The 10569-nt window shown below is 41.3% G+C and overlaps 1 long non-coding RNA gene across 2 annotated transcripts in view; it reads left to right on the forward strand.

Moving 5' to 3' along the window:
- The window catches only part of LOC134023385 (uncharacterized), a 13063-nt gene continuing 2494 nt past the window's right edge, over positions 1 to 10569 (forward strand). The window contains exons 1-4 of one of the 2 annotated variants that reach the window (XR_009930769.1): positions 1 to 129; positions 1953 to 1992; positions 5070 to 5180; positions 9587 to 9843. This is a non-coding gene — a long non-coding RNA (uncharacterized LOC134023385). Of the gene's footprint in view, positions 130 to 1952; positions 1993 to 5024; positions 5181 to 9586; positions 9844 to 10569 lie in introns of those variants that run through there. The other variant, XR_009930768.1, reaches the window with a different exon arrangement.

Consider the following 10569-nt stretch of genomic DNA (forward strand, 5'->3'; position numbering starts at 1 on the left):
TGAGCCGCAGCCATGAAGCTCAAGACTAAGCGCGAGCCAAGCTACAAGCGCTCAGTTGTTCTACGTCTCTTGATTCGTTCGGTTGATTCTTGTGGAGAGCGTACACCACCGTGGCTTGCAGACAACGGGGTGAGTATGCAAACATATGAAAATGTATTGGCTTGTTGCGTAATGATCTGATCTTTAACCGTATTTGCGATGGATGCCGAGGACATTTCTTACAAAATAGAATACGCTTGCGAATGTTATCATACTGGGTTCGGCAATGAGTATGCCTCATGTAAAGCCAGGCACGATAACTAACAGGCATGCTGGTTAACTGAGTATTCGTGCTGTCCAAAGTAGAACCAAGGGTTATCGACTCACTGTCAAATCATTAGCCTACCATTCTGGAGTAGCGTATATGTCAATGAACTATTTTTATACATTTCACAGACTATAATGGCAATAACATTACTGGAAGGTCAGACATTAAATCAAGGATCATATTCCATCTTGCTTTCTTTCACAAAAGTGTGCTCTTAAGGCATCATCGATTTAAATTTGATGTTGTGTAAACAGAAACTGAGATGTAATTTAATCTGAATTATGGTTGTTTAACCTCAATGGTGCATTGTGAAGTGGACTAAGATTAGTACCAGGTCCGTCAACTGGGAATGTTGCACTTATGCGTCACTCACAGAGACCCACAGTTGTAGTCTGTACCTGACAAACATAGGGTCATACGAATATTCATCTTTAAATGAATTACAAACTAGTAGAGTATGTTTACAGTAACCTAAGTAAGAGCCAGTTTCCCTGTATTTCAGATACATGGCCTATTATGCTACTGAAGCACAATTGAGGCCAAAAGTATCCACGTAGGGCCTATTCTACATAGCCAAGATCCACATGAGATATGAGTTAAACGCACACGTAATAACGTAAGTAGACTGCAACAGTTGAAAAATGTACATTGTGTAGTGAAATAAAGAAGGCAAAATACCCGCTCTGCACGTGCGCACCAATAACAGAGGCCTTCAAGCACACGTGCTCGCATTCTATATAGACTGTTTTAGACTTACGTCTCCTTGTGGCATAGATGATTCAAACATTAATGTTGACAATTTACTTACAAAAATGTAAGTAACGTTGCAATATCAATGCAGCCTCTTTCATAAAGACGAGTAATGTATCTGTTTGAATTTCACTGAAAGCTTGAAAGATGCTGCGACAATAAAAGGGGTTAGAAGTCCTTATAACATGTGTTTTATATTACCCAAATAATTACCAGTATGGAATATAACAATATTTTGTATTTTGCTGTCTGAAACTGAAAATGGTCAGGAGCTTTGTTAATGATAATCATGTAGATTAACGATATTTTGTACAAAGCCATTTTAAGTGGGTTTTTGGTGGGAAATAATTGCTTAATAATTACACACAGACACACACACACACACAGACACACACACACACACACACACATTCCTGGAAATGAAAACAGTGTTGCCACAATTTATTGATAGGTATTATCATACATGTGTAGAATATTAGAGGCTATGCCATTCAAGTAATGACAAGTTAGGCTCTGCCTCTGTGCCACAGTAAACTGCTTTGCCATTATTTTTCTAGAGGGGTCTCTAGTGATTATTGAGGTATACTCAGATGAACTAATGCAATAGTGTAATCTATAATTGAATTCTACAGAGGACTGGACTTTAAAATGTCCAGTTTTAGAGAGGATGAGGCGCTGGCTAAATGGTATTGAATCATGGTGTGTGGCATGTCATCATGGAAGGGCAGCTGCAGATTTTTAGCTGCACTACTGCACATGCAATATTCTACATGGGTATACAGACAAGACTATAGAGTTTAGATAACAAAAACTGTCCGCTTAACAAAGACTGACTGTTTGCCAATGTGCAGCAAATGATCCATGTTTGAAAAACAAATATTGTTGTCTTTTTCAGCATTCCCCAGAGACATTCAGAAGAATCAGACTTGGCATAGGTAATGTGAATTTCAATGCTATCCCTAGGCTATTTAAAATATTTTGAATGATTCAAACTGAAAGTCATAAACGAACTAGAAAACATGTTAGCTTTGGACAGTATTCTTTTGGTCAGTTTGGCAATAGTACCATAGCTGTAAAACAGTTTATACACTTTGATATCCTAATATGTGTCAATGGACGTTTGGAAATCTGTTTTTCTATTCAGAGTAGAACATTTAAATATTAGTTATGTTAGCGATTAAATACTTCAATCAATCGATCCATAGGGCTAAACTCCACAGTGGTCTAGCCTAATGGTTATTGCAGGTGCCCGTTTACCAGTGCGTGAGTGATGCAGTGAACCCATTACGACCAGTCGCATACAATATTAACAGCAGCTTCGCCAATTACATTTGGTCAATTTAGAAGTACAAGCTAAGAGATAATTTGTTCATATTCGTTGCTGGTGCGTTAATCCAGGCAAGCCTGACAAAGGGGTTCTACCTTGTATTCCAAAGGCACCAACAGACAAGTGGACGCAAACTCTCATCCAATCTCATCACAACGACTCAAAAAACTATAAACGCAACGTATTGGCCATATAGGCTCTATCAATTGGCCGATATTTTATTTCCCCTGTTCCGCAATTATTACCAATTAGAGGCGCCAATTTTAAGGACGTCATCTATGTCTCATCCAAAACCATGATTAGCCTTTTTTTGACTGAAGGAAGCCTTTTTTAGGCATACCCTTTGACGATTACTTGGCCGGCACGATGCAGAGAAGATCGTAATTGAATTAGGTCTGTCATTGTTGCTGCAACACTTTGTTGCTGCGTCTGCATTTAGACTGGGATGGGAATGGTACCTTTACGTTCTACGTAACGTTGCAACAATTGAAAGTATTCCTCAAACAGCTGATAACTTAAAAGTTGATAGTTATTTGTTGATAGCTAACATGAATGATTCAGATTTTATCAAACTAAACAATCAGTTTTTTTTCGTTTTAATAAGCTAAATATAAAATCAAAAGTGAATACATGTGGTTTACTGTATTATATTTCTTAAAATAAGGCTTACCAATTGAACATGGACATGTGTTTTCTAGACTTGTTTTTAAATAATCAAAGTTGGGTGTTGTATATCAAAAGTATAGCGACAAATCACAGTTTCCATAGAAATAATACAAATAATAATAATTATTTGTATTTAATATATTTATATGTGTCTCGGACACACAAATAATACATGAATACACATGTAATACATTCACAAATATATAATAGAATATTATTAAATGCAGTTTGATTAAAATGTGTAATAAATTGAAGCTGAAGTATTGAAATCAAAATAATGGTGTCTGCAAACTGCAAACTGTATTCAATCACACCATTTTTATAAAATAAAAATAAGGAATCGTAAATGAGAAGATTTCAAATGATTAAATCCCACAAGTGATTAAGCATGCAATTAATTGCTGGATTCTCTGAAATAGAGCAGTATAAATAGAATTAAATAGTACAAAATGGAAACGTATACATATCCAGGCCATATTTATCTTCCCGTTACTTTTTCACATAATTTAGTGTTTTTGTTTTGCTCCAAATATAAACTATTTGCTTCTATGGCATACTGTCATTCTTATGGTGTGTGAGTGAGTAAACAAGTGAGTGAATGAGTGTTTGTGCATGCCTCTGAAGGGGCCCTGTTTTGTCTTTATACAGTGGTAAGAGATAAAGCGGTCAGTAAGAACGTGAAAAGAAAGATAATTATCAGGTCTATACAAATACATTTCCTGAGAGCCAAAGCCAGCCAAAATGTACATATCCATTCTGACACATCAGGAGTTATAACAATGCCATTTTATTGGGATTTTGTGTATGCTAACAGATGCAGCCGTTCTTGCTAATTCATGCTTTTGTGTGACACCACACTATAAATGAGAGGGCACGTGGTGAAGGGTGAGGATGTTCCCCCCCTTTCTCTCTCAATATCCTAAAAGGAAATAAAACACTAGGGTCTGAGCATTTTCATGCTGGGCACACAAAAAGGCTTTTAATTATTCCATGTGCCATGTACCATTTTGTGCTATAAGTGTGTGAATGCATATATGTGAGTGTCTGTCTGTACATATACAGTATGTATGTAATTATGTTAGTCTATAGTGTGTGTGTGTGTGTGTGTGTGTGTGTGTGTGTGCGCAGAACTGTTGTGCCCTACTCTTCCCACAACATTGACCATATTACTCTTAGAACCTCTGGTCTAACATAAAATAGGAAAACATAATCGAAGACAAATTCCTATTTGTAGTGACATAGTAGAACAGTCAGGGTCTTTAATTTGAAAATACATTTTGGTCATAGCAGGGGGTCAGTGTTTGAAGCCATCACCCTCCTATGTGGCAAGTCCTCACAGGAGACGGGCTCACCATAGGGGCAGGAGCAGAGGCAAAGAGGGGTGGTCTGGGAAGGTCATTCTTGTTGTAACCAGTTTGGACTAGTTTGGCAGCTTGTGGAACCAGCTTCTGTGTTTTGATCAAGCCTCATGCTGATTATTTTACTTAGAGGAATCAAGGCTTTGGTTTAACACATTACTGGCTAGGTGCCTAATCAAAGCTCTTTATAGATGGACAGCAACAAAAGATTGCTTGTGAAATGATAGTCAGGAGATAATTGGTAACAGTACTGTTTCAGACTAAAACTCAATTTAATTTGAGCAACACATGAAGTGGGTGAAACACAGTATGTTATTGATTAGCACGTTAAGTATTAGACAAACAATTCATGGCATTGATAAGACCTGATCTTCACAGAAACAGTTTAATGTGAACTCCCATGCATGTTAAACACCATAGAAGCACTTTAGGAACCATAACAACATATAGAGAAAGCAGAATGGTGTTTTCCTACATTTAAACAAAGTTCTCTTTGATTATTAGGTCATAATCTCACCAGAATTTGTCACCTGCGACTTGAGAGGATGGGTAGCCTTAGGGGTTGGTTGTTATCTTTGGTTATCTAGCTGTATGAGTGATGTACATTCTTCATAAAGCTAGATAACCGAAAGTAACAAGAATCCCATTACACTCCTGAAAGGCATGAAGACCCCCAGACACACCTCACCCCCACCCCCACTATATCCTACAATTCACAGCCATGCCAGAGAATGGCAGAATCACCAATAGGACATGAGAAGGATAGAGTAAGGTAAGTCAATACAACCTCATCTGATTGCTAATTATGATCAGTGACCTATGCCCTTTGTAAAGCTCTCTCTTGGAAGTCGCTTTGGATAAAAGCGTCTGCTAAATGAATAAATGTAAATGTGTGTGTGTGTGTGTGTGTCTGTGCGTACGCTCCAAAGACACCATACTTTTCATTGGCCTGGAATGTCTCTGCACAGTCACTCTGTATTGCAACACCATTGTTTTTTTTTCCAAAGGATTGTGCATGGTTTAAATACACAGAAAAAAGATGTGTTATATTCCTCATACCTGCATCGCCAGTGGTGTTGGTCCATAGCAGTCTGGTTGGTCCAACAGCATCACTTCTAATCTAGTAAGCCACTGATCCTACTGTGAGGGGCTGCATGCAGGGGCTTAGCCTCATATGACCCGGAGCTGAGGGCGTACCTAAAGAAGGCCTGCAAGTTGTTCAGCAAGTTAGCTTGTCGGTCGCTAACAAGTGAGCGGGTGTTGTACACATCCCACAAGTGTTCAGCTTAATTCAAGCTTAGGCTAAGCGTCCTAGGAATCTAGGGAAGTATGCACTGCGAACGGAATGTGTGACTGTTCCATCATCAAAGCTACATATGGCGCAATGAATTATACATATGTTCAGACTTGGATGGGATTGGGAAATTAACAATGCACTTTCCAAGATAATCCCAGGCCTCAACTTCCCTGCTGGCACTTAAGCGAAGGGACAAGATTTGTTTAAGGCCAGTTTTGTTAAGTTAGCCGTGTTTGATTTATTGCCCCTCTCTCTGTTGCTTGGGGAGGTCTTTGATTCAGGTTTTTTTGGGCAGTGTTTGATTTGACTTGACAGTTTGGGTTTGGCGGTGAATGGGCCGTGGTGAAGCCTCTATTGCGTGAGGTGCTACCATGTGGAAAGGCCTGATGGGATCTCGCTCAATGCCACTGTGTGCAACTCTGTGGGGGAGTGGTCTGAGGGCAATCAACCAAAAACTGCCCTCGTTGACAAGAGGCATGAGAGAGAGTAAGGGAACAATCTCTGGGGGTAAAGGCCCTGAGCCCATAGTGTGGAATAATTGGTCAATCATATCTTCACACCTCCAATCAGTCATCAGTGGCCATGATGGTGATTTCTTTTCTCCTTCTGTGAATGCAAGGAGGGGAATCATGTTGAGTAAGGCTTCTGTGGATATTTCTGTCTTAGGAAAAACACATGGGCTCTGCTTCACCATGTGAAGTGGAAATACGTATAAGACCAGAAGCTACCACTACACTGCTGAATTTCAAACAGTGGGCATAGGATTGGGGGGGGTCAATTCCAATGCCATACCTGATCAAACTTCTTAAAATGTAAATCTGACTACGATGTGGAAAACATTACTCTGGACATGTCATGGCTGCAGGACTGAACCAATCACAGTGGCAGCCCCAGTGAGTCCTGCTCCTGCCCCTACGTGGTGCATTGCAGGTGCTGAATGTGACATTTGAGCTTGGGGGCTTGCAAGCGACTGAGAGAAGTGAGGACCTTGAAAGGAAGAGGCAAGTGAAGATGTCACTTCCTCCAGTGGCACACTGGCACCTGCTCTTTTGTCTGGGTCCATTGCTTGTCCCGTGGCAATTGCCACTGGTAAGGTGATTTTCTGGGGTGGCCTGTACCAGTACAGAAAGAAAGAACTAGGGAAAGGAGATGGGCACTTTTAGAGGAGGACACTTTTGAAATGTAAAGGTGAGAAATTAGCTTCAATGAGTAAAGTAAAGTCTAAATGAAGGCCAGGACAGATGGTGCTTATATTCTGAGCAGCGCCCAGGGAGCCAATGATGATGATGCAACAGTTTTTTTTTCTGACACTGTGTATGTGTGTGTGTGGCATAGTTATATCACTAACACCCCACACTGGGAACCCTGGGAAAAAGACTGAAAATGGCACAGAAAGTGTAGTTCCACACCACCTCTGGCTCTCTCCCTTCACCCTTAGTTTCATCTAGAATTGAGAGAGACAGCCGGAAGGCAGGAGGGTGATGGAGAAAAGAGAAGAGTTTAAGGATGCCACTGGAAAGGAAGGAAGTGATGAAGGGGTGGGTTTTCCTTGACTTTCATGCATTAGGCAAACCGATTTAGACTCCAAGTGTCAAGTAGAAAAGCAGACCCCTCCCAAACCAGTAGACTTTACAGTCAATAGAGCTAGTCCACTTGTCAGAAAGGGACAATGGGTTCCTTTACCACCCTTTCAATACCACCGCAGCCAGACGGCTTTTTGAAAAAAGGCACAGTGATTCTTTCCCACCCTTTCTCTTGATGGAACACACCAAAAGAGCTCAGAAAATGGTATCCCTGTTAGGCTGAGACAGAAGAACATGTCCTGTGTTCCCTTACCTCCCCTCTCGCTCTCAAAGCCATGAATGCAGATGCAGAAGTCAATGGGCCCACACCCAGAAAGGAATACATTAAGTTGGGTGACTTAGCAGCAACAGGTGTACTTTGAATTTGTTCAGACCACGTCCTTGGTCGCTGGTGCTGGATGCACTACCATGTCTCCTTCACTAGCGGTTTGGAGGATTATGTTGTAATTAAGAAGGAATCTGTTTGCAAGTAAAGAACACTTAAGGTTTTCTTCCAGGAAGTTGGAGTGGGGGACTAGTTTGGACTATTAGTTTCTAATAGATTTCCAGATAAAAAAAATTAACACAGCAAACTTTCATGGCATCTGTATGTTAACTCCAAAGGGTGTCTGTAGAGATGTCCTTCTAGACTCACCCAAAGGAGCGCTCTAAACCATACAGACATAAAATAATGCCATATAAAAATCATTGCAGCATTAGAATGTTATTTAAACATTTGTTGGCCCATTGCTTGAAGTGAAGTCTAGCCAACATGCTTCAATACCATCAATGATTAGGAAATCATTCAAGTGGCAAAATAAAAACGGGAACATTTGCAAATGTTGCGGAAGTATTTAGCACAATTGTTCCTGTGGTAAACTTTAAAACACCAAAGAAAAGCCCATTTGGGTGAAATGACTTGGCAGAGCATCGAGTGAAGGGTTGTCCAGACTGAAACTGGTCGGTCCGTCCTTGTGTTCCTCTCTCACACACACCTACTAGTCCACAGTAAGCACACAATTTCATTGTTGGCTGTACTGTTAATATCAGAGGCTTTACAATGTACCCCTTTCACTATATTTGCATAAGGCACTTTTCCAACAAGGACCTAGAGAGGGCTTGAAAGCCTTCCCAGTTTAGTGCCAATGGCCAAAACAATGTCAAGTGCCAATTAGGAGAGGTAGGAACGGCAAGCCCACTATTCAACAGAGGCACCCCATTCTGTCTAGTCCTGCCCCTGCCTTCCTCACACCCAACTCTCTCACACTCCAAGACCTCTTGCCTTCACCCCTGTTCTTTCTCCCATGTTCCAGACTCCAAAATAGGCCTTCCACTTCTGGCACCCTGAGACAAAAGCTGTCTCGCTCTTCTGCCGCCTAATGGTGGATCTGTTCTTCTGGTCAGAGTATTAGCGAAATCAGACTGCATGGCCTCATTCCCCTTTTGGTCAGCTTTCTTTGTTGGTTTTGTTCTTTGAATAGCAGTGTTCACTAATTGTTCTACTGAATGTGTTTGAGAGATACAGGCTAAGGACATCTGGTAGTTCACCCTATAGTTAGCATTAAGACTAGCTACATTCAGCAGCTCCTTCGACTTTATAGCTCCCTGTTAGGCTGTTTGTCTGTGCTGAGAAGTGTGGGAGACGTTAAACAATAAGATTGGCCTTTTTGGTGAAGATGAGATAAGCAATTCCAACTTTTCCTTTCAACGGATAGCAAAAAGACAGGAAAAAATGAAAATAGCACAATGCTATGCCGATAGCATAGTTCCTCCCGGCAAAAAAATATTTGATTACTCTAAACAGACATATTGTTGCTTATGATACATTGACTGTACGTCAGATCCATTTGAAACTACAAAAATGAAGTATGCTGCAAAAATGGTCCAAAAATAAGATTACAAAATAATAAAAAGGTTATCGTGTTTGTTCAATCAGGGCCATGGTTGTTGCTCCACACAACATTTACCTTACTTACTGCCTCCTGCCACTCAAAAGGATTTCTCCCTCGTTTCTTTTTCTCTTTCATTCTTCATTCAATCTCTGTGTCGAGTTTTTTTTCCCAGCCTTGATTCTCAGATGGTTGGATCTGATTTGCATGCATTTGCATAATGAAAGTCATTTGCATGCTCAGGGGCAGACTGTACCATGAGAACAGACATGAAAATTGTGTGTGTGTGTGTGTGGTGGTGGTGGGGGGGGGGGGCGGAGCTTTTGTATATCAGTGCACAGATCCTTGTATGAACTGTGTTCATGCGCTGGTTAAAACATTAACTAAAATGCGTCCTTTATTTCCCCCCCAACTCTTATTTTCTACGCAGGCTACCTCCAACACACAACTAAGAAAGACAGCGCAAAACGAGACTGAAAAACAGAGAGGAGGAGGGGTGGCTGTTGATTCTGCCCTCCCTCTCTTCGCCCTCCTCTGCGTCGCTCTCTCCCCTCCTCCTCCCTTCCCTTCCTCCCCCTGCTCCATCTTCAGCTGCCTGCCCCCTACTCCTGTATTGTGAGATGCAGCCCGCGCCACCATCTTAGAAAAACGACGCTGGCATGAAATGGAAGTAGAGACCAAAAGCAGGTAACAACAACACTGCTTCCGACCACCATGCCACGTTGTGCCTCAATAACACCACCACAACCAACGCCAACCCATCCTCCATCCCCCTCACTAGCCCCCCCCCCCCCCCACTCTCTGCTAGCCTCACATTTAATCACCTCAGATGTGTTTGTTAATTGCGGAAATCACGAGACACACTGATAGGGAGGCGGGGGGATGGGGGAGGTGTTTTGTTTGCGTGTGTGTGTATGTGCTTGCATTAAATCACTCCCTGTTCTCAATGCCGCTCTCAGGAGGCATTCAGTGGGCATCTGCTCTCCGAAGCGCCTTCCCCTTTGGGAATTCCTGTGCCATCCTCACACACATGGCCTGACATGGCGGCGGCTGCCATTTTGGGGAAGCTACACACTCCATATTTCCACGTTTAGGGAAATATAGTATCGGACAGTACATTTCATTAAACCCAAACACGTTGTTAAACGATGTTCAATCCTTTTAGAATAGCAATCATGTCACTATCAATATGTTAGTACACCTTTTAAATAGATTTATTAAAATCTTGTTTTACTGTATTTGTTTACTATACTTTACTGTACTCCCTGACATGTAAAACACAACTCAAAATGCTTCAAGGGGTGTGGACTGGGGTGAGAGAGAGAGAGGTGGCAAGGGAGAAACAGAGAGAGCAATGAAGAGTATGATCTTAGCAAGGTTTCAATAGTGAGAGAGGACTCTTTGTTTCGTTTT

The sequence above is a fragment of the Osmerus eperlanus genome, chromosome 7 (assembly GCF_963692335.1).
Source record: "Osmerus eperlanus chromosome 7, fOsmEpe2.1, whole genome shotgun sequence".
Classification (NCBI taxonomy): domain Eukaryota; kingdom Metazoa; phylum Chordata; class Actinopteri; order Osmeriformes; family Osmeridae; genus Osmerus; species Osmerus eperlanus.